The sequence below is a fragment of the Athene cunicularia genome (genome assembly GCF_003259725.1).
Source record: "Athene cunicularia isolate RWA chromosome 13 unlocalized genomic scaffold, athCun1 chr13_part1, whole genome shotgun sequence".
NCBI lineage: Eukaryota > Metazoa > Chordata > Aves > Strigiformes > Strigidae > Athene > Athene cunicularia.
Window position 1 is genome coordinate 7,595,367 of NW_020799117.1, and position 5,594 is coordinate 7,600,960.

General features: G+C 52.0%; 2 long non-coding RNA genes across 2 annotated transcripts; both read right to left on the reverse strand.

Moving 5' to 3' along the window:
• Nucleotides 1–1,078: 1,078 nt before the first annotated feature.
• Nucleotides 1,079–2,293, reverse strand: LOC113485461. Its single transcript, XR_003399428.1, has 3 exons — nucleotides 2,273–2,293; nucleotides 1,410–1,466; nucleotides 1,079–1,214 (listed from the first exon to the last, which is right to left on the reverse strand). It is a non-coding gene; the product is annotated as an uncharacterized LOC113485461 (long non-coding RNA).
• A 67-nt stretch (nucleotides 2,294–2,360) lies between these two features.
• On the reverse strand, nucleotides 2,361–4,832 carry LOC113485338. Its single transcript, XR_003399407.1, has 3 exons — nucleotides 4,737–4,832; nucleotides 2,505–2,595; nucleotides 2,361–2,409 (listed from the first exon to the last, which is right to left on the reverse strand). It is a non-coding gene; the product is annotated as an uncharacterized LOC113485338 (long non-coding RNA).
• Nucleotides 4,833–5,594: the final 762 nt, after the last annotated feature.

The window sequence follows — 5,594 nt, forward strand, 5'->3', positions numbered from 1 at the left end:
GCTGAAGCCAAACCAGCGCATTGAAAGGCAGTTTAGCTTTTGGGGTTGTTTGTTTTTCCGGCCTTTGTCTTTTCCCTTTAATCTTTGGGATGGATAATTAGGACAACATTCCTCAGCATCTTTCCTGCTGTTTGTTGTGATTATACAAGAGCCAGCTGCATTTGTTCCATGAAAACAACATCTAATGCCACGTTCTGTGGTTTCAAGTAAAATCTTCCACTGTGTTGACTCTTAAACTCGAGTTTGTCAGAAATCTACCACTACTCAGGAAAATACCCTTAAAAACAGGCACCTTAAGAAAAACAAATCAAGTCAGCAATGGAGCGGGGAGAGTTTGTGAAGTTTTTATTGATGGTGAGACTTCAGGGCTTGGTCTAATCCCACCAGCAGCAGTGGTGGGTTGGGGGGTGCTGGCACTGGTTTTAAGGGCACAACTCTCCGAGGCCCGGGACAGCCGGCTGCGCCACGGGAGCCGAACAAAACCTTACAAAACTTTACACAACAGCCGAGCGGTTATGAAAGCCGGGAACTCGCTGCCACAAGCCTCATCCCCGGTAGATGGCGGTGCCAGCTCATTTTTCTTAGTTTTTTTTCCCCCCAGTTTTTCCTGGCGCTGGTCCCGGTTCCAGCCCCCCTGCGCTGGGAGCAGCACTGCAGAAAGCCACGAATTTAATGTAGTTTTTTGTTGTGTTTCTTTTTGTTGTTGTTTTTCCCCTGTGACTGATTTTCGTATGTTTTTGATAAATTCGAAATCCCAGGCAGTTGTAACAGCTCAGCACAGCCCGAGGCGTCTGGAGCCGCCTTTTGCACAGCCCATCTGTCCCTGCTCAGGCAGCGTGGAGAGGAGAGGGGGGAGATTAGTACTATCTAATTTTGGGGGACTATGCAGAGCCAGAGAGCCAAAGCCCCGGGATTTCTCTCCAGTCTCTTCCATGGTCTCGAACAAACTTGTTCACCCAGATACCAGCTCCCCACCTATTCCTTTCCTTGGCTGTTTTCTTCTGGGTAGGGACTGACAGCACATGACTGGATGAATGAATGAATGAATGAATAAGTAGCATTTCTCTTTGGAGCCCACAAACACCTTTATTTAGCTAAAAGTGCCAAGTCCCCTCGAGCACAAGCTGTCATTTGCATGAGAGGGTGCATACTGCTGCTCCTGCACAGAAAGGCTAATCTTTGTCGTCCTTCTCATCCTTGTCACTGCCGTGGTCCTGGGGCAGGAACAAAAAGAAGAGGGACAGCACATGAGGGGGGTGCTGGGTGCTTTGTGTCCTGTCCCCCAGTGTCTCTAGGTGTTTGAAAGCAGCTGTAGCCAGCACCCACACAGGAGTTTGTAGGTGCAAAACCCCAGGGCTGGTGTGCAGTGGGGCAGCCAGGCCCCAGCACGGAGCAGGTGGTGTGGTTACCTCCTCCAAGTTGCTGTCAGAGCCGCTTCTGCTCCTCCTGTCCTCTTCCCCGTCTCCCTGCAGGGGTGAACAGAGAAAGACAAGGATGCTGGAGTCCCTGGCACCCCATTTTCTGTCTGAGCTAGAGCCTTGAGGCACCAGATGTTTGGTCTTGTGGGTATCTCAAGCCACAGAGACCTCCAGGGTCAAGAGCAAGAGTTTGGGGGAGTGTGCAGTGCAGGCAGTATCACTGTCCACAGCAGCATCTCAGTTGGGCTGAAATAGGAGGAAATGGCGGGAGAACTAACTAGGAATACTGGGAGCAAAGAGAGAGCCATCTCTCAGTGGAAAAGCCATGCACACAGTGGGATTTCTAGGCTGCGGACAGCGTAGCTCCAAACACCAGAGGCATGGGGTTGCCATGGGTCAAACACACCTTCCCTTCAGAGCCAGGATGTAAATCAGTTGGGGCCGGTGCTTTCTAACACCCTACAAACCCTGTCTGCCGCCCGTGCCAACCATCCTGCTCTGCTGTATTAGGCAGCAAGCTGGGAGCTCTGCACCATTCCTGTCCCCACTGCACTGTGCTTCCCCACTGAGGTGGCCCTACTCCATTGCTGCCTGCCTCCCCCCGGGACACTGATCCTCCTTGCAGGAGCTGGCCCTGTCCCACTGCATGTTGGGCAGCGGGTGCTCAGAGTGCTCCACAGACACTGCACAGCCAGCGGCACAGTTGGTCCAGGCGGTGCCCAGCATGGACACCAGCATCAGATGGTTTGGGAAGTGCTGGGCTCACCCTGAGCACCACTCTGGGGACTCTGAGGCTGGAAACCCTCACAAATGGTTCAGCTGCTGATTTGCAGAAATTTCCATCGTGCCCCCACCTTTTCTTCTTCCTCCTTCTTCCTCTTCTTCTTGTCTTTCTCTTTTTCTCCCTCAGTCTTTTCCTTCTCCTCTCCTTCCTTCTCTTCTTCCTTGTCCGTCTCCTTCTCCTCTCTCTCCTTATCTTCTCGTCCAAACCCTACAACAGGGCACAGAGGGAAGTTCATTGTCAGTGTGCAGCGTCCAGCACACACAAACCCAGCAGGTTCCCCTGGGTTCACACCAAACACTCACATTTCAGGATTGTCGACATTTCACCGAAGCCAAAGAGCTCTGGGGCAGGAGCCTGTCACACCTACAGCACAGCGAGGACCTGAAGGCACAGCTGGAGAGTGGAGCAAGGTGAGCCTTTTGGGGATGAAAACACCTCTCTGGACCCCACCATTCAGTTTTTTCTTCTCCATGAGTGAAAGGGGCCCTGGGCACTTCGTACCCCCAGAACAGCAGGGAAATTGGTAAAGCAGTCTGTGGCATCCACCAAAAAATAAAGGACCAGCCTTGTGCCCGCCCAGGCAGCACCCTTTGCTCTCTGGCCAGGGAGCAGCAAGGGGAAAATGACAGAGGTAGACGGAGAAATCTCAGGCAAAATGGCCAGGGAGATGCCTTAAACCCCCCACAAGCAGGTGCAAATTACAGAGATATTTCAGATTAAATTGGGATGAATCAAAAGAGAGCAGATGTTGGGGAGCCCTGGCAGAAAGGACACCTCCCCCAGGGACAGGGCAATGGCAGGGAGGGAGATGGAGACAGCAGCGAGCAGAAGAGAAGCTGAGACCAACAGCAAGGAAACTCCGAGCATTGATTAGGTGCCTGAAAGGTGACAGATGAGAAGAAAAAAAAGACAGCTTGCTTTAAAAATAGCAGAACCAAATAAAGTCCATGAAATAGTCCAGACAGGTGAAACCCTCCCTCTCATACACAAACAGCAAAACGGGGCAGAGGGAAGGCAACATGGGCGAGGGATTGGGTCCCTCCTGCTCGCAGGGCAGAGCAGGGTTGTTCCCCTGCCACAGCACGTAATTAGGAAACAGTTTCTCTTCCAGCCACTGATGGAAAGGCAGAATATTAATGCTTTCTTTTAATGTTTCTTTAGACACAAAATTACATCATCTGGTTGGTATCTGGGTTTTTTAAAGAGCTGGTTGAAGCCTCAGAGCTGAGAGCATTGAACTGCATTTTCTAGACAGGTTTTAAAACCTCCCGCAGGGCAGCGGGAAGCAGTGGGGTTTGGGGCGGCATCGAGGGAGAGACAGGTTGGATGGAGTGGGCAGGAGTGTGAGAAGTGGCTGATAAAAGGTGTAATCAGTGCAAAGTTACAATCTAATTAATAACGAACAGTAATCTAATTAATCTCTGTAATTAAGAAGTGCAACTACTAATTGAAAATAATTACGTTTTAATCTAAAATCATTAAAAATAATCAAACGTTAACAAAAGAAAAGGCAGCCCCTGGGAAGGCGCAGAGAAGGTGTAGCTGATGTCCTGACCCCAGGTCCTGTTCACCAAAGCTGCTCCGCAGCTCCCACGGCATGTGCCCAGCCCCAATTCCGCAGTGGATGCCCCTGCCTTTTGCCTTCACTGCCAGGAGTGAGCAGAGAGGAAAGGCACAAGGTACAGAGGTGAACCTCAAGCTCTGCACTCCAAGATGGACAACCAGACCAAAGCCCAGCAGCCGGGGCTGGGAAGGGATAGTGCTGCCCCAACATTTGCTAAGAAATGCCACCATGGAGGGGTTACAAACCCTTAATCCTCCACCGATGGCTAATCCTGTCCCTAGAAACCAACCCAGCTGACTCTCAAGAGATGAGGTGGGGTCCCACACCCTGGGGTGCTACCACACTCCTGCCTGGGGGAAGGGGTGCCACCCAGCACCCTGTGCAGCCCCTGCTGTGGGTGGTAGCTCAGATGAAGGCTGCTAACACTCAGCTTTTTCCCATTCCAGCCTAGCAGATCCAGTTTTGCCTGTTCCTTCGGAGCCTCGGCCACCCAGCATTTTGAGCAGGCAGGTTTCCCTGCCCCAGGTGAGCTGGTTCCCTAAAGCCTGAGCAGACAAAACAACAAAACCCAGCGACCCCACTGACAAGCTGCGATTGTCCTCCATGGCTGAGCAAAGCACGAGGTGCATGTGGATCAGACCTCTGGCTAACAGCGCAAACCTGCACGTTCACATCCCACCAGATGCAAGAACCTGGACGGCCTCACCCCCCCAGGCACAAGGGGCTTACACGTCGCAGTGTCTGTGCCCACTCCCATCTCACCCAGGGCACTGAAGCCCTTCCTGCGAGGTTCAGGCATGATGCCCCATGATGCCATCCCCATCCCAAGACCACATAGAGCATGAGCTGTCCTGAGGATGCTTCTGACACACCCTCTCTGCCCTCCCGCTCTGCTTCTCCAGCCCGTAAAATTGATATGCAAGTCTGTGAATCTCCTTGATGACACAAGGGAGATAAGAAAGCGCCTTACCTGGTGCTGAAAAAGGCAAGTGGCCTTCCCGATGCCTGGCTGGCAGCTACCAGGGATCTGGGTATTTGAGTGTTTCGGTCTCCTCCCCAGTCCCACTTTCAGAGCAGAAAAACTGGCTCTGCCACCTGCCATGGACAGCACATGACACCAGGAACATGACCAGTCCCAAGCGTACCTGGAAGAGGCATTGCCTCTGGCATGGGCAGGAGGACCCTTTGCAAGCAAGCCAGGACAGCTCTGGAGGCTGCAGACATCCACAGGGACCAGCCCTGGGACTAGGGAGGGCACTGAGGACTCAAGGTGGGAATGTGCTATGGTCAGGACCCTGCTGGAAGTGGAGAAGAGGGGATTTGGGGGTGTCCTTAAAACCATGGTGAGAGGAGGTCCTTGCTCTCCTCTTGGTGGGAGGTGTCAGGTGGCTCCAGGAGGTCCAGGCAAGGCAAGACCAGGCCAGGCAGAGCTCAGCACTCCCAGCTCCTTCCGATGCTTGCCCTTGCTGCTGGCTTTCTCACCAACATATCATTAAGCAAATACCTGTCAGCAGAGAGCAGTTACCAGCAGGTCTAAACACTTGCATAATGTGCTTCCCCTCTAATGCAATGCCCTCATTTCTAATAGCACCAATATGGGATAATAACAGTAACAATAATGTCACAAAGGGCTTGTGTACCTGAAAGCTAATTTGTTTTCTCCACCTAATGAAAGGTATTACTTCTCCCACAAGATTTGCCCCATTTAAAGCCTTCAACTCTACAACAAAGTTGCTCCTGCAGTCATTTGACTTTAATTTATAGTAATTGCAGCATGCAGAGAGCCCCCTCCCACTGAGTGAGACTAACCCTGGGTAACTCATGCAGG